The sequence below is a fragment of the Coregonus clupeaformis genome, unplaced genomic scaffold, assembly GCF_020615455.1.
Source record: "Coregonus clupeaformis isolate EN_2021a unplaced genomic scaffold, ASM2061545v1 scaf3843, whole genome shotgun sequence".
Lineage (NCBI taxonomy): Eukaryota > Metazoa > Chordata > Actinopteri > Salmoniformes > Salmonidae > Coregonus > Coregonus clupeaformis.
The window spans coordinates 13,675-37,520 of NW_025537297.1; the positions used below are offsets into that span (position 1 = coordinate 13,675).

Genomic DNA, 23,846 nt, shown 5'->3' on the forward strand with positions numbered 1-23,846 from the left:
TGATCTATTACAGCTTTATACTGATCCATTACAGCTTTATACTGATCTATTACAGCTTTATACTGATCTATTACAGCTTTATACTGATATATTGCAGCTTTATACTGATCTATTGCAGCTTTATCCTGATCTATTACAGCTTTATACTGATCTATTACAGCTTTATACTGATCTATTACAGCTTTATACTGATCTATTGCAGCTTTATACTGATCTATTGCAGCTTTATACTGATCTATTACAGCTTTTATACTGATCTATTACAGCTTTATCTGATCTATTACAGCTTTATACTGATCTATTACAGCTTTATTCTGATCCATTACAGCTTTATACTGATCTATTACAGCTTTATACTGATCTATTACAGCTTTATACTGATCCATTACAGCTTTATACTGATCTATTACAGCTTTATACTGATCTATTACAGCTTTATACTGATATATTGCAGCTTTATACTGATCTATTGCAGCTTTATCCTGATCTATTACAGCTTTATACTGATCTATTACAGCTTTATACTGATCTATTACAGATTTATACTGATCTATTGCAGCTTTATACTGATCTATTGCAGCTTTATACTGATCTATTACAGCTTTATACTGATCTATTACAGCTTTATACTGATCTATTACAGCTTTATACTGATCTATTGCAGCTTTATACTGATCTATTGCAGCTTTATACTGATCTATTACAACTTTATACTGATCTATTACAGCTTTATACTGATCTATTGCAGCTTTATACTGATCTATTGCAGCTTTATCCTGATCTATTACAGCTTTATACTGATCTATTACAGCTTTATACTGATCTATTACAGCTTTATACTGATCTATTGCAGCTTTATACTGATCTATTGCAGCTTTATACTGATCTATTACAGCTTTATACTGATCTATTGCAGCTTTATCCTGATCTATTGCAGCTTTATACTGATCTATTCCAGCTTTATACTGATCTATTACAGCTTTATACTGATCTATTACAGCTTTATACTGATCTATTACAGCTTTATACTGATCTATTGATCTGCTTTATACTGATCTATTACAGCTTTATACTGATCTATTACAGCTTTATACTGATCTATTACAGCTTTATACTGATCTATTACAGCTTTATTACTGCTTCATAAGTGCTTTATTATTACTTTATTACTGCTATATTACAGCTGCTTTATTATTGTTGCTTTATAGCTGCTTTACTACTGCTTTATTACTGCCTAATTACATTTTTATTACTGGTTTATTACTGCTTTATTAATGCTGTTTATTACATCTTAATTACAGCTTTACTAGTGCTTTAGTAGAGCTTTATTACTGCTTTGTAACAGCCGCTTTATTATTACTTGATTGCAGCTTCATTACGGTTTTATTACTGCTTTATTACGGCTTCATTACAGCTGCTTTATTTGTGCTTTATTACAGCTTTATTACAACTTTATTACTACTCCTTTATTAGAGATTTATTACAGCTTTATTACATCTTTATTATGGCATTATTACTGCTTTATCCCAGCTTTAGTACTGCTTTATTGCAGCGTTTTAACAACTTTATTACAGCTTCATTACAGCTTCATTATAGCATTATTACTGCCACAGTACTATGGTTCAGATCAGTGCTGATCTTCTAACAGTTGGCAGAGTTTGCACATTTTAGACCATTCCACTGTTTGTAAAGTGAAATAACCACCCACCCTGCGCACCGTCTGGGCAGTGCAAAATGAACTCGCCCACTCTGAGAAGACATAGCATGCAGATGCGTGCGTGCATTCATGTGTGAGCGCGCGTGCGTGTGTGTCTTACTTTTGTACTGGCTCTTTCCCGTACTTCATGAGAAGGCGTATGGCTGTGGGAGCTGTGTAGAACTTGGTCACTCTGTACTTCTCAATCACCTCCCAGAAACGCCCCCCACGTGAGGGTGGACTGGAATACCTCAAACTGGAGAACACAGTAATCAGATGGATTTTAACATGATTAAATTTGACAACGAAGTGCAGAACTGCAGACAGATATAAATCTTGCCAGCCAGACTAGATCTCTTAATCTGTTACTTCTTAACATGAACAGGTGAGACTAGACCTGCGTCCCAAATGGCACCCTATTCCATACATGGTGCACTACTTTGAACAGATCCCTATGGACCCTGGTCAAAAGTAGTGCACTATATAGGGAACAGGGTGCCATTTGGGACACAACTTAGATAAAGAATACCAACTGCAGCAAATTGTATAGCAGTTCTACTGACCAGTTCTATACCAGTTCTATACCAGTTCTATACCAGTTCTATACCAGTTCTACTGACCAGTTCTATACCAGTTCTATACCAGTTCTATACCAGTTCTACTGACCAGTTCTATACCAGTTCTATACCAGTTCTATACCAGTTCTATACCAGTTCTACTGACCAGTTCTATACCAGTTCTATACCAGTTCTATACCAGTTCTACTGACCAGTTCTATACCAGTTCTATACCAGTTCTATACCAGTTCTATACCAGTTCTACTGACCAGTTCTATACCAGTTTTATACCAGTTCTACTGACCAGTTCTATACCAGTTCTATACCAGTTCTATACCAGTTCTACTGACCAGTTCTATACCAGTTCTATACCAGTTCTATACCAGTTCTACTGACCAGTTCTATACCAGTTCTATACCAGTTCTATACCAGTTCTACTGACCAGTTCTATACCAGTTCTATAACAGTTCTATACCAGTTCTATACCAGTTCTACTGACCGGTTCTATACCAGTTCTATACCAGTTCTATACCAGTTCTACTGACCAGTTCTATACCAGTTCTACACCAGTTCTATACCAGTTCTACTGACCAGTTCTATACCAGTTCTATACCAGTTCTATACCAGTTCTACTGACCAGTTCTATACCAGTTCTATACCAGTGCTATACCAGTTCTACTGACCAGTTCTATACCAGTTCTATACCAGTTCTACTGACCAGTTCTATACCAGTTCTACTGACCAGTTCTATACCAGTTCTACTGACCAGTTCTATACCAGTTCTACTGACCAGTTCTATACCAGTTCTATACCAGTTCTATACCAGTTCTACTGAGCAGTTCTATACCAGTTCTACTGACCAGTTCTATACCAGTTCTACACCAGTTATATACCAGTTCTATACCAGTTCTATGCCAGTTCTATACCAGTTCTATGCCAGTTCTATACCAGTTCTATACCAGTTCTACTGACCAGTTCTATACCAGTTCTATACCAGTTCTACTGACCAGTTCTATACCAGTTCTACTGACCAGTTCTATACCAGTTCTACTGACCAGTTCTATACCAGTTCTATACCAGTTCTACTGACCAGTTCTATACCAGTTCTATACCAGTTCTACTGACCAGTACGCTGGTAGCCCCGTTGGCCAGGGGTCCATAGGTGATGTAGGAGTGTCCAGTGATCCATCCTATATCAGCGGTACACCAGTACACATCGTCTGGCTGGTGGTCAAACACGTACTTGAAGGTCAGAGAGGTATAGAGCAGGTAGCCTGCCACCGTGTGGAGGACACCCTGCAGGGAAGGCAGATACAGGGTTAACACACACCCTGTAGGGAAGGCAGATACAGGGTTAACACACACCCTGTAGGGAAGGCAGATACAGGGTTAACACACACCCTGTAGGGAAGGCAGATACAGGGTTAACACACACCCTGTAGGGAAGGCAGATACAGGGGTTAACACACACCCTGTAGGGAAGGCAGATACAGGGTTAACACACACCCTGTAGGGAAGGCAGATACAGGGTTAACACACACCCTGTAGGGGAAGGCAGATACAGGGTTAACACACACCCTGTAGGGAAGGCAGATACAGGGTTAACACACACCCTGTAGGGGAAGGCAGATACAGGGGGTTAACACACACCCTGTAGGGAAGGCAGATACAGGGTTAACACACACCCTATTGGGAAGGCAGATACAGGGTTAACACACACCCTGTAGGGAAGGCAGATACAGGGTTAACACACACCCTGTAGGGAAGGCAGATACAGGGTTAACACACACCCTGCAGGGAAGGCAGATACAGGGTTAACACACACCCTGTAGGGAAGGCAGATACAGGGTTAACACACACCCTGTAGGGAAGGCAGATACAGGGTTAACACACACCCTGCAGGGAAGGCAGATACAGGGTTAACACACACCCTGTAGGGAAGGCAGATACAGGGTTAACACACACCCTGTAGGGAAGGCAGATACAGGGTTAACACACACCCTGTAGGGAAGGCAGATACAGGGTTAACACACCCTGCAGGGGAAGGCAGATAAGGGTTAACACACACCCTGCAGGAAGGCAGATACAGGGTTAACACACACCCTGTAGGAAGGAAGATACAGGGTTAACACACACCCTGTAGGGGAAGGCAGATACAGGGTTAACACACACCCTGTAGGGAAGGCAGATACAGGGTTAACACACACCCTGCAGGGAAGGCAGATACAGGGGTTAACACACACCCTGTAGGGAAGGAAGATACAGGGTTAACACACACCCTGTAGGGAAGGCAGATACAGGGTTAACACACACCCTGTAGGGGAAGGCAGATACAGGGTTAACACACATGCAGCACGCATGTACACACAGGAACACACTTAGGAGCACACACACAGTCAACAATAGGGTACTCCCAAACTGCACTGTGGTCAGGTCGTCACGTCTGTATGATTGTGTATGTGCTTGTATGCTTGTGTTTGTGACACTGTGTGTGTTTGGGGTCAAAGGTTGTGTGTGTGTTTGTGTTTATGCAACTATATGTGTGTCCTACCTTTGGTTTGCCAGTAGATCCGCTGGTGTACAGTATAAAGAGAGGATCCTCTGCATCCAGCCACTCAGGTTCACACTGCTCAGAGACCTGTCCCATCACCTCCTCCCAACACACATCATATACAGCATCCCACGGGGTCTGGACACCAGGAAATACAGCAGAAACACAACTTAGTCAGAATACAGTAGAAATACACCAGGAAATACAGCAGAAACACAACTTAGTCAGAATACAGTAGAAATACACCAGGAAATACAGCAGGAATACAACTTAGTCCGAATACAGTAGAAATACACCAGGAAATACAGCAGAAATACAACTTAGTCAGAATACTGTAGAAATACACCAGGAAATACAGCAGAAACACAACTTAGTCAGAATACTGTAGAAATACACCAGGAAATACAGCAGAAACACAACTTAGTCCGAATACAGTAGAAATACACCAGGAAATACAGCAGAAACACAACTTAGTCCGAATACAGTAGAAATTCACCAGGAAATACAGCAGAAACACAACTTAGTCAGAATACTGTAGAAATACACCAGGAAATACAGCAGAAACACAACTTAGTCAGAATACAGTAGAAATACACCAGGAAATACAGCAGAAACACAACTTAGTCAGAATACAGTAGAAATACACCAGGAAATACAGCAGAAATACAACTTAGTCCGAATACTGTAGAAATACACCAGGAAATACAGCAGAAACACAACTTAGTCAGAATACAGTAGAAATACACCAGGAAATACAGCAGAAATACAACTTAGTCCGAATACAGTAGAAATACACCAGGAAATACAGCAGAAATACAACTTAGTCAGAATACTGTAGAAATACACCAGGAAATACAGCAGAAACACAACTTAGTCAGAATACAGTAGAAATACACCAGGAAATACAGCAGAAACACAACTTAGTCAGAATACAGTAGAAATTCACCAGGAAATACAGCAGAAACACAACTTAGTCAGAATACAGTAGAAATACACCAGGAAATACAGCAGAAACACAACTTAGTCATAATACAGTAGAAATACACCAGGAAATACAGCAGAAACACAACTTAGTCAGAATACAGTAGAAATACACCAGGAAATACAGCAGAAATACAACTTAGTCAGAATACTGTAGAAATACACCAGGAAATACAGCAGAAATACAACTTAGTCAGAATACAGTAGAAATACACCAGGAAATACAGCAGAAACACAAATTAGTCAGAATACAGTAGAAATACACCAGGAAATACAGCAGAAACACAACTTAGTCAGAATACAGTAGAAATACACCAGGAAATACAGCAGAAACACAACTTAGTCAGAATACAGTAGAAATACACCAGTAAATACAGCAGGAATACAACTTAGTCCAAATACAGTAGAAATACACCAGGAAATACAGCAGAAATACAACTTAGTCAGAATACGGTAGAAATACACCAGGAAATACAGCAGAAACACAACTTAGTCAGAATACTGTAGAAATACACCAGGAAATACAGCAGAAACACAACTTAGTCCGAATACAGTAGAAATACACCAGGAAATACAGCAGAAACACAACTTAGTCCGAATACAGTAGAAATTCACCAGGAAATACAGCAGAAACACAACTTAGTCAGAATACTGTAGAAATACACCAGGAAATACAGCAGAAACACAACTTAGTCCGAATACAGTAGAAATACACCAGGAAATACAGCAGAAACACAACTTAGTCCGAATACAGTAGAAATACACCAGGAAATACAGCAGAAACACAACTTAGTCAGAATACAGTAGAAATACACCAGGAAATACAGCAGAAACACAACTTAGTCAGAATACAGTAGAAATTCACCAGGAAATACAGCAGAAACACAACTTAGTCAGAATACAGTAGAAATACACCAGGAAATACAGCAGAAACACAACTTAGTCAGGGAATACAGTAGAAATACACCAGGAAATACAGCAGAAACACAACTTAGTCAGAATACAGTAGAAATACACCAGGAAATACAGCAGAAATACAACTTAGTCAGAATACTGTAGAAATACACCAGGAAATACAGCAGAAATACAACTTAGTCAGAATACAGTAGAAATACACCAGGAAATACAGCAGAAACACAAATTAGTCAGGAATACAGTAGAAATACACCAGGAAATACAGCAGAAACACAACTTTAGTCAGAATACAGTAGAAATACACCAGGAAATACAGCAGAAACACAACTTAGTCAGAATACAGTAGAAATAAACCAGGAAATACAGCAGAAACACAACTTAGTCAGAATACTGTAGAAATACACCAGGAAATACGGCAGAAATACAATTTAGTCCGAATACAGTAGAAATACACCAGGAAATACAGCAGAAACACAACTTAGTCAGAATACAGTAGAAATACACCAGGAAATACAGCAGAAACACAACTTAGTCAGAATACAGTAGAAATACACCAGGAAATACAGCAGAAACACAACTTAGTCAGAATACAGTAGAAATACACCAGGAAATACAGCAGAAATACAACTTAGTCCGAATACTGTAGAAATACACCAGGAAATACAGCAGAAACAACTTAGTCAGAATACAGTAGAAATACACCAGGAAATACAGCAGAAATACAACTTAGTCCGAATACAGTAGAAATACACCAGGAAATACAGCAGAAATACAACTTAGTCAGAATACTGTAGAAATACACCAGGATATACAGCAAAAAAACAACACAGTCAGAATACAGTAGAAATACACCAGGAAATACAGCAGAAACACAACTTAGTCCGAATACAGTAGAAATACACCAGTAAATACAGCAAAAAAACAACAACACAGTCAGAATACAGTAGGAATACACCAGGAAATACAGCAAAAAAAACAACACAGTCAGAATACAGTAGAAATACACCAGGAAATACAGCAGAAATACAACTTAGTCCGAATACAGTAGAAATACACCAGGAAATACAGCAGAAATACAACTTAGAGTCCGAATACTGTAGAAATACACCAGGAAATACAGCAGAAATACAACTTAGTCAGAATACTGTAGAAATACACCAGGGAAATACAGCAGAAACACAACTTAGTCCGAATACAGTAGAAATACACCAGGAAATACAGCAGAAACACAACTTAGTCCGAATACAGTAGAAATACACCAGGAAATACAGCAGAAACACAACTTAGTCAGAATACAGTAGAAATACACCAGGAAATACAGCAGAAACACAACTTAGTCAGAATACAGTAGAAATTCACCAGGAAATACAGCAGAAACACAACTTAGTCAGAATACAGTAGAAATACACCAGGAAATACAGCAGAAACACAACTTAGTCAGAAAGTAGAAATACACCAGGAAATACAGCAGAAACACAACTTAGTCAGAATACAGTAGAAATACACCAGGAAATAGCAGCAGAAATACAACTTAGTCAGAATACTGTAGAAATACACCAGGAAATACAGCAGAAATACAACTTAGTCAGAATACAGTAGAAATACACCAGGGAAATACAGCAGAAACACAAATTAGTCAGAATACAGTAGAAATACACCAGGAAATACAGCAGAAACACAACTTAGTCAGAATACAGTAGAAATACACCAGGAAATACAGCAGAAACACGAACTTAGTCAGAATACAGTAGAAATACACCAGGAAATACAGCAGAAATACAACTTAGTCAGAATAAAGTAGAAATACACCAGGAAATACAGCAGAAACACAACTTAGTCAGAATACAGTAGAAATACACCAGAAATACAGTTAGGAATACAACTGAGTCCGAATACAGTAGAAGTACACCAGGAAATACAGCAGAAATACAACTTAGTCCGAATACTAGTAGAAATACACCAGGAAATACAGCAGAAACACAACAGTCAGAATACAGTAGAAATACACCAGGAAATACAGCAGAAACACAACTTAGTCAGAATACGAGAAATACACCAGGAAATACAGCAGAAACACAACAGTCAGAATACAGTAGAAATACACCAGGAAATACAGCAGGAATACAACTTAGTCCGAATACGTAGAAGTACACCAGGAAATACAGCAGAAATACAACTTAGTCAGAATACTGTAGAAATACACCAGGAAATACGGCAGAAACACAACGAAGTCAGAATACAGTAGAAGTACACCAGGAAATACAGCAGAAACACAACTTAGTCAGAATACAGTAGAAATACACCAGGAAATACAGCAGAAACACAACTTAGTCAGAATACTGTAGAAATACACCAGGAAATACGGCAGAAATACAATTTAGTCCGAATACAGTAGAAATACACCAGGAAATACAGCAGAAACACAACTTAGTCAGAATACAGTAGAAATACACCAGGAAATACAGCAGAAACACAACTTAGTCAGGAATACAGTAGAAATACACCAGGAAATACAGCAGAAACACAACAGTCAGAATACAGTAGAAATACACCAGGAAATACAGCAGAAATACAACTTAGTCCGAATATTGTAGAAATACACCAGGAAATACAGCAGAAACACAACTTAGTCAGAATACGGTAGAAATACACCAGGAAATACAGCAGAAATACAACTTAGTCCGAATACAGTAGAAATACACCAGGAAATACAGCAGAAATACAACTTAGTCAGAATACTGTAGAAATACACCAGGATATACAGCAAAAAAACAACACAGTCAGGAATACAGTAGAAATACACCAGGAAATACAGCAGAAACACAACTTAGTCCGAATACAGTAGAAATACACCAGTAAATACAGCAAAAAAAACAACACAGTCAGAATACAGTAGGAATACACCAGGAAATACAGCAAAAAAAACACAGTCAGAATACAGTAGAAATACACCAGGAAATACAGCAGAAATACAACTTAGTCCGAATACAGTAGAAATACACCAGGAAATACAGCAGAAATACAACTTAGTCCGAATATGTAGAAATACACCAGGAAATACAGCAGAAATACAACTTAGTCAGAATACTGTAGAAATACACCAGGAAATACAGCAGAAACACAACTTAGTCAGAATACAGTAGAAATACACCAGGAAATACAGCAGAAATACAACTTAGTCAGAATACAGTAGAAATACACCAGGAAATACAGCAGAAACACAACTTAGTCAGAATACAGTAGAAATACACCAGGAAATACAGCAAAAAAACAAGACAGTCAGAATACAGTAGAAATACACCAGGAAATACAGCAGAAACACAACTTAGTCCAGATACAGTAGAAATACACCAGTAAATACAGCAACAAAACAACAATACAGTTAGAATACAGTAGGAATACACCAGGAAATACAGCAGAAACTCAACTTAGTCCGAATACAGTAGGGAATACACCAGGAAATACAGCAGAAACTCAACTTAGTCCGAATACAGTAGAAATACACCAGGAAATACAGCAGAAATACAACTTAGTCAGAATACAGTAGAAATACACCAGGAAATACAGCAGAAATACAACTTAGTCAGAATACTGTAGAAATACACCAGGAAATACAGCAGAAATACAACTTAGTCCGAATACAGTAGAAATACAGCAGGAAATACAGCAGAAACACAACTTAGTCCGAATACAGTAGAAATACACCAGGAAATACAGCAGAAACACAACACAGTCAGAATACAGTAGAAATACACCAGGAAATACAGCAGAAATACAACAACACAGTCAGAATACAGTAGAAATACACCAGTAAATACAGCAGAAATACAACAACACAGTCAGAATACAGTAGGAATACACCAGGAAATACAGCAGAAACACAACACAGTCAGAATACAGTAGAAATACACCAGGAAATACAGCAGAAATACAACAACACAGTCAGAATACAGTAGAAATACACCAGTAAATACCGCAAGAAAAACAACAACACAGTCCGAATACAGTAGAAATACACCAGGAAACAGGGGCGGTGTGTTCAATAGGGCGATATGGGCGACGCACTGCCAAACGGGAAAAGGAAGGGATTTTTTTTCTAATCAATTATATCACGGCAACAGTAGTTATCAGTGTTGTAATCTAGACGTCTGATCTGCCACAGTGCCACACTGCCACTAAATGTCCAATCAGGCTAAAGTCGTGCTTCAAATGCCCCCTTTTGGGGCGATTTCAGTCAGGTTGAAAATCGCCCAGAAGTCTGTCATAGACTCCCATGTAAAATCTATTTTTTCAAATTTCAGAGCTTTCCAATACAATCTCATGGGTTTCTGAGGGCTTGCACTTACGCGCTTCGTCATACGTAACGTAACCATGAACGTGACTAAGAAAAGAGCGGGTAGCAGCACAATCAATTCACGTACTACTATCAAGATGGCTATAGCGTTCAGTGCAACTCTCGATTGTCTCTTTGAAAGAAGTTCACATCAAAGAGACAACCACAAAGTGCAGGAGCGTTTGAGTTCCTTCCCATCTCGAATCAACCTCAGTCTCAATCGCCAGTGTGCTTTTGGAGAGACCCCCTGAACAGTCTTTTGGACGACGTGAAAGTCAAACTCATTGCGCAAGCTTACGATGGAGCCAGTGTGATGAGGCGAGAGAAGGCAAAAGTCGTGCTTCAAATGCCCCCCTTTTGGGGCGATTTCAGTCAGGTTGAAAATCGCCCAGAAGTCTGTCATAGACTCCCATGTAAAATCTATTTTTTTCAAATTTCAGAGCTTTCAATACAATCTCTATGGGTTTCTGAGGGCTTGCACTTACGCGCTTTCGTCATACGTAACGTAACCATGAACGCAGTGGCGGCTCCTGAAAAAATTCTCAGGGGGGGCAATTTTTCTGATGATTTAGGTGACCTACACACATTTAAAAAAAGATATGTCCAGCAACAACATGAAGACAGGGGCAGCATATAAGTCAATACTGATATACACATTACTTGCTTCAAAAAGGCCTCATGGTTGAATTGGAAATATGTGCACCTGAGCAAGCAGGAGCTTTTGATAGAGGCTACTGAAAAACATTGATGCAAGTTATTGGTAATAAGAAATTTTTATAGACTTCCATATTCTGCCCTCTTGTATAGATTTGTGAAAATGAACAGTGATAGACATTTTGCCTGAAAACAGAATTTGAAAATAATTTATAGAAAAGGTAAACACAGCTATCTGTATGGCTTTGTAAATATGAACAACCATATTCTGGCCAATTGTATAGATTTGTAAAAAAAATTGTTTACTTTTTTAAAAATGAAAAATAACTATTTTAAACAACATCAACTGTGAACTGATTTGGGCGTGTGTGTTAAAGAGACAGACAGGGAGGGACAAAGAGAGAGAGAGGCTACATTACTTGTACTGAAACTGTTCTCTTCTCTCTTTCAATGCAGCAAATCGGTCAATGACTTTCTCATTGAAATCAGGCATGCTGAGGACTAGTTTACTAGTTACTTTTTAGCTTGCTGCATGATCAAATTCAGCTGATGCGCATAGCAATGCACGTAATGGCCTTTCTTGAAATGCTCACGCACCTTTGCCTTCTCTCGCCTCATCACACTGGCTCCATCGTAAGCTTGCGCAATGAGTTTGACTTTCACGTCGTCGGCAAAAGACCGTTCAGTCTCCCAAAAGCACACTGGCGATTGAGACTGAGGTTGATTCCGAGATGGGAAGGAACTCAAAAAGCGCCCTGCACTTTTGTGGTTGTCTCTTTGATGTGAACTTCTTTTCAAAGAGACAATCGAGTTGCACTGAACGCTATAGCCATCTTGATAGTAGTACGTGAATTGATTGATGCTGCTACCCGCTCTTTTCTTAGTTACGTTCATGCAGGTGGGGTGTGTTCAATAGGGCGATATGGGCGACGCACTGCCAAACGGAAAAGGAAGGGATTTTTTTCTAATCAATTATATCACGGCAACAGTAGTTATCAGTGTTCTAATCTGATCTGACTGCCACTAAATGTCCAATCAGGCTAAAGTCGTGCTTCAAATGCCCCTCTTTTTTGGGAGCGATTTCAGTCAGGTTGAAAATCGCCCAGAAGTCTGTCATAGACTCCATTAAAATCTATTTTTTTTAATTTCAGAGCTTTCAACACAATCTCTATGGGTTTCTGAGGGCTTGCACTTACGCGTGGTCATACGGAACGTAACCATGAACGCAGTGGCGGCTCCGAAAAAATTCTCAGGGGGCAATTTTTCTGATGATTTAGGTGACCTACACACATTTAAAAAAAGATATGTCCAGCAACAACATGAAGACAGGGGAGCATATAAGTCAATACTGATATACACATTACTTGCTTCAAAAAGGCCTCATGGTTGAATTGGAAATATGTGCACCTGAGCAAGCAGGAGCTTTTGATAGAGGCTACTGAAAACATTGATGCAAGTTATTGGTAATAAGAAATTTTTATATCATATTCTGCCCTCTTGTATAGATTTGTGAAAATGAACAGTGATAGACATTTTGCCTGAAAACAGAATTTGAAAATAATTTCTAGAAAAGGTAAACACAGCTATCTGTATGGCTTTGTAAAAATGAACAACCATATTCTGGCCAATTGTATAGATTTGTAAAAAAATTGTTTACTTTAAAAAAATGAAAAATAATCTATTTTAAACAACATCAACTGTGAACTGATTTGGGCGGTGTGTGTTAAAGAGACAGACAGGAGGGACAAAGAGAGAGAGAGGCTACATTACTTGTACTGAAACTGTTCTCTTCTCTCTTTCAATGCAGCAAAGCGGTCAATTACTTTCTCATTGAAATCAGGCATGCTGAGGACTAGTTTACTAGTTACTTTTTAGCTTGCTGCATGATCAAATTCAGCTGATGCGATAGCAATGCACGTAATGGCCTTTCTTGAAATGCTCACGCACCTTTTGCCTTCTCTCGCCTCATCACACTGGCTCCATCGCAAGCTTGCGCAATGAGTTTGACTTTCACGTCGTCGGCAAAGACCGCGTTCAGTCTCTCCAAAAGCACACTGGCGATTGAGACTGAGGTTGATTCCGAGATGGGAAGGAACTCAAAAAGCGCTCCTGCACTTTGTGGTTGTCTCTTTGATGTGAACTTCTTTCAAAGAGACAATCGAGTGGCACTGAACGCTATAGCCATCTTGATAGTAGTACTGAATTGATTGATGCTGCTACCCGCTCTTTTTCTTAGTTACGTTCATGCAGGTGCGGTGTGTTCAATAGGGCGATATGGGCGACGCACTGCCAAACGGGAAAAGGAAGGGATTTTTTTTTCTAATCAATTATATCACGCAACAGTAGTTATCAGTGTTCTAATCTGATCTGACTGCCACTAAATGTCCAATCAGGCTAAAGTCGTGCTTCAAATGCCCCCCTTTTGGGGCGATTTCAGTCAGGTTGAAAATCGCCCAGAAGTCTGTCATAGACTCCCATGTAAAATCTATTTTTTTCAAATTTCAGAGCTTTCAATACAATCTCTATGGGTTTCTGAGGGCTTGCACTTACGCGCTTTCGACATACGTAACGGAACCATGAACGCAGTGGCGGCTCCTGAAAAAAATTCTCAGGGGGCAATTTTTCTGATGATTTAGGTGACCACACACATTTAAAAAAAGATATGTCCAGCAACAACATGAAGACAGGGGCAGCATATAAGTCAATACTGATATACACATTACTTGCTTCAAAAAGGCCTCATGGTTGAATTGGAAATATGTGCACCTGAGCAAGCAGGAGCTTTTGATAGAGGCTACTGAAAACATTGATGCAAGTTATTGGTAATAAGAAATTTTTATAGACTTCCATATTCTGCCCTCTTGTATAGATTTGTGAAAATGAACAGTGATAGACATTTTGCCTGAAAACAGAATTGAAAAATAATTTCTAGAAAAGGTAAACACAGCTATCTGTATGGCTTTGTAAAAATGAACAACCATATTCTGGCCAATTGTATAGATTTGTAAAAAAAATTGTTTACTTTAAAAAAAAATGAAAAATAACTATTTTAAACAACATCAACTGTGAACTGATTTGGGCGTGTGTGTGTTAAAGAGACAGACAGGGAGGGACAAAAGAGAGAGAGGCTACATTACTTGTACTGAAACTGTTCTCTTCTCTCTTTCAATGCAGCAAAGCGGTCAATGACTTTCTCATTGAAATCAGGCATGCTGAGGACTAGTTTACTAGTTACTTTTTTAGCTTGCTGCATGATCAAATTCAGCTGATCGCATAGCAATGCACGTAATGGCCTTTCTTGAAATGCTCACGCACCTTTTGCCTTCTCTCGCCATCACACTGGCTCACGGTAAGCTTGCGCAATGAGTTTGACTTTCACGTCGTCGGCAAAAAGACCGTTCAGTCTCTCCAAAAGCACACTGGCGATTGAGACTGAGGTTGATTCCGAGATGGGAAGGAACTCAAAAAAAGCGCTCCTGCACTTTGTGGTTGTCTCTTTGATGTGAACTTCTTTCAAAGAGACAATCGAGTTGCACTGAACGCTATAGCCATCTTGATAGTAGTACGTGAATTGATTGATGCTGCTACCCGCTCTTTTCTTAGTTACGTTCATGCAGGGGCGGTGTGTTCAATAGGGCGATATAGGGCGACGCACTGCCAAACGGGAAAAGGAAGGGATTTTTTTCTAATCAATTATATCACGGCAACAGTAGTTATCAGTGTTGTAATCTAGACGTCTGATCTGCCACAGTGCCACACTGCCACTAAATGTCCAATCAGGCTAAAGTCGTGCTTCAAATGGCCTCCCCCTCTTTTGGGGCGATTTCAGTCAGGTTGAAAATCGCCAGAAGTCTGTCATAGACTCCCATGTAAAATCTATTTTTTTCAAATTTCAGAGCTTTCAATACAATCTCTATGGGTTTCTGAGGGCTTGCACTACGCTTCGTCATACGTAACGTAACCATGAACGTAACTAAGAAAAGAGCGGGTAGCAGCATCAATCAATTCACGTACTACTATCAAGATGGCTATAGCGTTTCAGTGCAACTCGATTGTCTCTTTGAAAGAAGTTCACATCAAAGAGACAACCACAAAGTGCAGGAGCGCTTTTTGAGTTCCTTCCCATCTCGGAATCAACCTCAGTCTCAATCGCCAGTGTGCTTTTGGAGAGACTGAACAGTCTTTTTGCCGACGACGTGAAAGTCAAACTCATTGCGAAGCTTACGATGGAGCAGTGTGATGAGGCGAGAGAAGGCAAAAGGTGCGCGAGCATTTCAAGAAAGGCCATTACGTGCATTGCTATGCGCATCAGCTGAATTTGATCATGCAGCAAGCTAAAAAGTAACTAGTAAACTAGTCCTCAGCATGCCTGATTTCAATGAGAAAGTCATTGACCGCTTTGCTGCATTGAAAGAGAGAAGAGAACAGTTTCAGTACAAGTAATGTAGCCTCTCTCTCTTTGTCCCTCCTGTCTGTCTCTTTAACACACACACGCCCAAATCAGTTCACAGTTGATGTTGTTTAAAAATAGTTATTTTTCATTTTAAAAAAAGTAAACAATTTTTTTACAAATCTATACAATTGGCCAGAATATGGTTGTTCATTTTACAAAGCCATACAGATAGCTGTGTTTACCTTTTCTAGAAATTATTTTCAAATTCTGTTTTTCAGGCAAAATGTCTATCACTGTTCATTTTCACAAATCTATAAGCAAGAGGGCAGAATATGGAAGTCTATAAAAATTTCTTATTACCAATAACTTGCATCAATGTTTTCAGTAGCCTCTATCAAAAGCTCCTGTCTTGCTCAGGTGCACATATTTCCAATTCAACCATGAGGCCTTTTGAAGCAAGTAATGTGTATATCAGTATTGACTTATATGCTGCCCCTGTCTTCATGTTGTTGCTGGACATATCTTTTTTAAATGTGTGTAGGTCACCCAAATCATCAGAAAAATTAGCCCCCTGAGAATTTTTTCAGGAGCCGCCACTGCCAGGAAATACACCAGGAAATACACCAGGAAATACACCAGGAAATACAGGGGGTGAGAGGACAGCACATCATTTACCAGAGACGTTCGTTGCAGCTCAAGAAAAGAAAAAAACATAATCGGCAAACTGTTGTTCATTTGCACACAAAAGAATCCTATCTACATACCTGCAGTTTGTTGGAAACATCCCACCCTCTATCCTCAGAGCAATGCTTAACCACTAGACATCTTCTAACGGTCGCCATGCTCTGTGGAGAGAGATGAAGAGGAAAGTTGTACGACTGTGAACCAGTCAGGGATTGACATTAAGGGTCGCCTACTGCCTGGGGCAAGTAGAACTGAGCCAGTAACCCTAACCCAGTCGCGCACGTTGAACCTGCTCGGTTGGGGGCGGGTGATACGAAATAAAATAAAATAAACTGCTAGGAATTTCCACAGCCTAAAACTGATCTCTCTGGTTCCTCCCCATTGTTTCAAGTGAAAGAAAGACAATGAAATAGCATTTAAAAGCAGTTCGAGCAAGTGGAGCCTGCTCTGAGATTTATTTTCCTGATAAGAAACAAAATACAAAAAGACTTCACTACTGATCTGTCAGATCCCCTTTGTGTAGGTGAAAGCTGTATGTGGCACTTCTCCTTGTAAATAGCTCATTTGAAATGTTCTGGCAAGTGATCATTATCTGTGGGCAAACCAAGAAATACTCCTGACTTGCCCGATGGTCAAGCGCCTTTTTAAACTTTAATGTCACTCCCTGGCCGATGATGACCATGTACAAGAGCGCATAGAGAAGCCTAGACATGGTGGTTATATGCTGTCATATGTCTCCTGGCTGCGATAGACACATGTTGTTTCACACATCGGAGAACATACAGATCGCTAAGGGAAACAGACAGATGGGGGTTCCTATAGATTTCGAACCTCAGCGTTGCCCAGCAACTCCACAGCTTGGAAAGTAGGCAACGCTTTCTTCGTGACAGCCCATTTAACAGCTGTTAAGGTCTGGCTCTGTGTGTGTGTGTGTGTGTGTGTGTGTGTGTGTGTGTGTGTGTGTGTGTGTGTGTGTGTGTGTGTGTGTGTGTGTGTGTGTGAGCCACAGCTCCTATCTCAGAGGTTAGGTCATCACTGTTATAAGAGGATAAGGTAGGAAACAGTCAACTGAATCAGTCAGTAAAGAGAGAGAGAGAGAGAGAGAGAGAGAGAGGAGAATTGAGCATAAGAGAGAGAGAGAGAGAGAGAGAGAGACAGAGAGAGAGAGAGAGAGAGAGAGAGAGAGAGAGAGAGAGAGAGAGAGAGAGAGAGAGAGAGATGAGAATTGATCAGATGATAGACGATAGCTCTGTAAACAGGACGACTTTACTTCTCCTTGCACTTTTCCAGAGCTTCATCTGCCATCTGCTTCAGGTTGATCAATTTCTCCCCTCTGTATACACCATCTGGAGCAAGAGGTAGGGAGGGGAGGAGAGAGAGAGAGACAGAGAGAGAGAGAGAGAGAGAGAGAGAGAGAGAGGGGGAGGGGGGAGAGGAAGGAGAGACCAAGCCAACATGTAATTACTTTACAACTTCTGATGAAAACAGATGACGACTCAGCACACCAGGATGTTGCCCAGCTACAGTCTAACAAAGTCCACATGCAAGGTGTAATTTTATTGGTCATCTGCCACGTTGTGCATGAATGGTGTCATTTTATTGGTCATCTGCCACGTTGTGCATGAATGGTGTCATTTTATTGGGCATTAGCCGGTCTCCACACTTACCTGCAGTCACCAGAATACTGCACTTGGCATCCATGATCCTCTCACACAGAGACTCGGAGGAGAAGCCTGCAACTGAATATACACACCACAGCAGGTCAGCTGTGACGTTATATAATAGAACAGGAAGCCAACATCTATTGGAGGCTCTTTAACAGAACATTGTGATTGATTGTTGTTGCTCATTCAACACTTAATGCATAAAAAAAGGTATTTGATGTTAGCCTGGGTCCTCAATCTGTTTTAGTCAAGTCCTCGGTAAGGACAGCTAAAGTTAAAGGAGATGGCTAAAGCACATATTATTCTGGGACCAGGCTAGCCTTCAATGAGTTTCCAAAGTGACTCATCATAGACGGGGCCTGATCCTTTAGCAAACTGGCACTTCTGAACTGGGCAAGGTTAATAGTTCACAGAGTAGAGAGATACTCAGTTTAGCATTTAAACTGTCATACCAAACTTCGATGAGATTATTCAGAGCAAACCACTTTATTATGCTAAATTCTTTCAGGACTACAATGACTCTGGAGTCTAGACCTGTAATAGTGCTCAGCTAAATGTTTTACAAAACCACTTCTATCTAGAATGTGCCTTGTCAAATCCAAACTAAATGAGACATAGCAATACAGCCAGGATAGAGCCAGGATAGCCCAGGATAGAGCCAGGATTGCCCAGGATAGAGCCAGGATAGCCCAGGATAGAGCCAGGATAGCTCCAGGATAGAGCCAGGATACCCCCAGAATAGAGCCAGGATAGCCCAGGATAGAGCCAGGATACCCCAGGATAGAGCCAGGATAGCCCAGGATGAGGAGCCAGGATACCCCAGAATAGAGCCAGGATAGCCCAGGATAGAGCCAGGATACCCCAGGATAGAGCCAGGATACCCCAGAATAGGAGCCAGGATACCCCAGGAGATAGAGCCAGGATACCCCAGAATAGAGCCAGGATACCCCAGGATAGAGCCAGGATACCCCAGGATAGAGCCAGGATACCCCAGGATAGAGCCAGGATACCCCAGAATAGAGCCAGGGAACCCCAGGATAGAGCCAGGATAACCCCAGGATAGAAATAGTGACAGTGCAATAACCAAATGATCTCTGTCATTCCTAATTGAATGTCATGTTCATAAAACAATGATCCAGCAGGAATGGGGTCATTATATTTAAACGGGTCAAAAATAGCCCTGCATGCATACTAAAAAATGAACCTTGGGACAACCCAGACATTGGGTATTTATAAACTCCGACTCTGCAACGCTATACACAATGTAACCTATTCATGAGACGCAAGGTTATGACTGAAATACTGTCTGGCTTGACTGTTTGTCTGTTTAAACCCACCCTGGGCTGGAGAAAGACTGGATCAACTGTTTGTCTGTTTAAACCCACCCTGGGCTGAGAAGGACTAGACTGGATCAACTGTTTGTCTGTTTAAACCCACCCTGGGCTGGAGAAGGACTAGCCTGGATCAACTGTTTGTCTGTTTAAACCCACCCTGGGCTGGAGAAGGACTGGATCAACTGTTTGTCTGTTTAAACCCACCCTGGGCTGAGAAGGACTGGACTGGATCAACTGTTTGTCTGTTTAAACCCACCCTGGGCTGGGAGAAGGACTAGCCTGGATCAACTGTTTGTCTGTTTGGAAACCCACCCTGGGCTGGCGGAAGGACTAGACTGGATCAACTGTTTGTCTGTTTAAACCCACCTGGGCTGGAGAAGGACTAGCGCTGGATCAACTGTTTGTCTGTTTAAACCCACCCTGGGCTGGAGAAGGACTAGCCTGGATCAACTGTTTGTCTGTTTAAACCCACCCTGGGCTGGGCGAAGGACTAGACTGGATCAACTGTTTGTCTGTTTAAACCCACCCTGGGCGGAGAAGGACTAGCCTGGATCAACTGTTTGTCTGTTTAAACCCACCCTGGGCTGGCGAAGGACTAGACTGGATCAACTGTTTGTCTGTTTAAACCCACCCTGGGCTGGAGAAGGACTAGCCTGGATCAACTGTTTGTCTGTTTAAACCCACCCTGGGCTGGCGAAGGACTAGACTGGATCAACTGTTTGTCTGTTTAAACCCACCCTGGGCTGGAGAAGGACTAGCCTGGATCAACTGTTTGTCTGATTTAAACCCACCCTGGGCTGGAGAAAGACTGGATCAACTGTTTGTCTGTTTAACCCCACCCTGGGCTGGAGAAGGACTAGACTGGATCAACTGTTTGTCTGTTTAAACCCACCCTGGGCTGGAGAAGGACTAGACTGGATCAACTGTTTGTCTGTTTAAACCCACCCTGGGCTGGAGAAAGACTGGATCAACTGTTTGTCTGTTTAAACCCACCCTGGGCTGAGAAGGACTAGCCTGGATCAACTGTTTGTCTGTTTAAACCCACCCCGGGCTGGAGAAGGACTAGACTGGATCAACTGTTTGTCTGTTTAAACCCACCCTGGGCTGGAGAAGGACTAGACTGGATCAACTGTTTGTCTGTTTAAACCCACCCTGGGCTGGAGAAGGACTAGACTGGATCAACTGTTTGTCTGTTTAAACCCACCCTGGGCTGGAGAGAAGGACTAGCCTGGATCAACTGTTTGTCTGTTTAAACCCACCCTGGGCTGGAGAAGGACTAGCCTGGATCAACTGTTTGTCTGTTATAAACCCACCCTGGGCTGGAGAAAGACTGGATCAACTGTTTGTCTGTTTAAACCCACCCTGGGCTGGAGAAGGACTAGACTGGATCTTCTGTTTGTCTGTTTAAACCCACCCTGGGCTGGAGAAGGACTAGCCTGGATCAACTGTTTGTCTGTTTAAACCCACCCTGGGCTGGAGAAGGACAGCCTGGATCAACTGTTTGTCTGTTTAAACCCACCCTGGGCTGGAGAAGGACGTAGACTGGATCAACTGTTTGTCTGTTTAAACCCCACCTTGGGCTGGAGAAGGACTAGACTGGATCAACTGGTTTTGTCTGTTTAAACCCACCCTGGGCTGGGGAGAAGGACTAGACTGGATCAACTGTTTGTCTGTTTAAACCCACCCTGGGCTGGAGAAGGACCAGCCTGGATTCTCTGTGAGGAAACAGCTATGAGACTACACCTCTCTATGCGTCCCAAATGGCACTCTATTCCTACATAGTGCACTGCTTCGCTCTGGTCAAAAGTAGTGCACTATGTAGGAACAGGGTACCGATTTGGGACGCAGTCCCTGGTGCAGGTGTTATCCCAACCGGTGTTCACACACAGAACAGCTATAACTCTGCAAGGCAGGGGCAGACCAAACCGACAGGGCAGACCAAACGCACAGGGGCAGACCAAACCGACAGGGGCAGATCAAACCGACAGGGGGCAGACCAAACCGAAGGGGCAGGGGGCAGACCAAACCGACAGGGCAGACCAAACCGCGACAGGGGCAGGGGCAGACCAAACCGGCCAGGGGCAGACCAAACCGACAGGGGCAGACTAAACCGACAGGTGGCAGACCAAACCGACAGGGGCAGGGGCAGACCAAACTCGACAGGGCAGACCAAACCGAAGGCAGGGGCAGGGGGCAGACCAAACCGACAGGGGCAGACCAAACCGACAGGGGCAGACCAAACCGACAGTGGGAGACCAAACCGACAGGGGCAGGGGCAGACCAAACCCGCAGGGCAGACCAAACCGACAGGGCAGACCAAACCGGCCAGGCAGACCAAACCAACAGGGGCGGCAGGCAGACCAAACCGGACAGGGGGCAGACCAAACCGACAGGGGCAGACCAAACCGACAGGGCAGACCAAACCGGCCAAGGGGCAGACCAAACCCGACAGGGCAGACCAAACCGAACAGGGGCAGACCAAACCGGACAGGGGCAGACCAAACCGAACAGGGGCAGACCAAACCGAACAGGGGCAGACCAAACCGACAGTGGCAGACCAAACCCCACAGGGGCAGACCAAACCGGCGAGGGGCAGACCAAACCGGCCAGTGGCAGACTCAAACCGGCAGAGGCAGACCAAACCGACAGTGGTATGACCCTGGTCCTATAATATTAGCACTGGCACATTACATCAGTCGGTTAAGTCAGGTTAAGCCACATAAACACTGTAACTGACATCGGGGGCGGCAGGTAGCTTAGTGGTTAAGAGCGTTGTGCCAGTAACTGAAAGGTTACGCTGGTTCTATCCCTGAGCCACCCAGGGTGAACAATCTGTCGATGTGCCCTTGAGCAAGGCAACTTAACCTAATTGCTCCTTGTAAGTTAAAGCTGTAGATAAAGAGTGCTACTAAATGAACAAATGTAAATCTACACAACACAAGACTGATTAGCTGGGCTGAGATAAAGCCCTGTGTTAGTCTTCAGGTCAGAAGAGTCTCCAGGCAAGGATCCTCATCACGAGGAGGCAGACACCGGAACCTCCTCACCTTCACTTAAAGGGATTGGCATAAAGTTGGAGGGACTTAGAGTCAGGAGTATTTTTCATGGTTGCCGAAGATTATGAGATTACACTATTTACATGTGAGCAGAAGTGCCATATGTTGCCTTTCACCTACACATATTCAAATCCCCGCCGACTAGGGAAAAATCTGTCGATGTGCCTTGACAAGGCACTTAACCCTAATTGCTCCTGTAAGTTTGCTCTGGATAAGAGCGTCTGCTAAAAATGACTAAAAACAAACAAAAAACATATGGAAGGAACTTCGGAAAGATCAGTACTGGAATTCTTAGTATTTTGCTTATCAGTAAAACAATTCTCAGAGCAGGCTCAACTTATGACTGCCATAAATGCCATTGATTGTCTGTGTTTCAATTGGGGAGGAACCAGAAACATCATCACTGGAATTCTTTGCAGTTTGGGTGTTTTTCACTGTTTTTTTTTTTATCACCTGTCCAATTGGAGAGCAAGCAGCTCTTAACCAGTGACTTACTTGGTTAATAGGAATATTTAAGATGAAGAAAGTTTATATTCAGTTGAGTGATTAAACACAATGTTTATCATATTTATATTTAGCCTTTCAGGTAATACACAGTGTTGTTTGGTCCCTGGACTAGAGGTTATGGATGAAAACGCATGTATCTGTCGATAGTGATTGGGATCGAGACCGAGAACCAGGTGATTCTCTCTAACGCTGTGATTCTCTAACTGAAATGGATGATTCTGTGGAAGCTGACAAAGTCACTGCCCCGCGATGTTTACAGAACTAGTTGTCTCTGATTAGGGATATAAGGACATTTTCTCTGCTTCTGTGCAGGAGGTGTCTCCCTGAACTTGGAATAAACCGCATTGATTTCTGATGACTTCCTCTGTGACTGGTCTTCTCTTTCGTTCTACCTGGAGATTCCGGTTACAACTTTACCTTCGGATAGGGCAACCCTTTAATGTCAATCCCCGCACTGACCACGATCGGAGTGGACAGCTCTATCCTGAGCGCTGGGCCAGCATGGGTAGACCAGCTCAGGA

The 23,846-nt window shown here is 41.9% G+C and overlaps 1 pseudogene; it reads right to left on the reverse strand.

Annotated features, from left to right (window-relative positions):
* Nucleotides 1-16,864, reverse strand: part of LOC123490404 — a 29,664-nt pseudogene extending 12,800 nt beyond the window's left edge.
* Nucleotides 16,865-23,846: the final 6,982 nt, after the last annotated feature.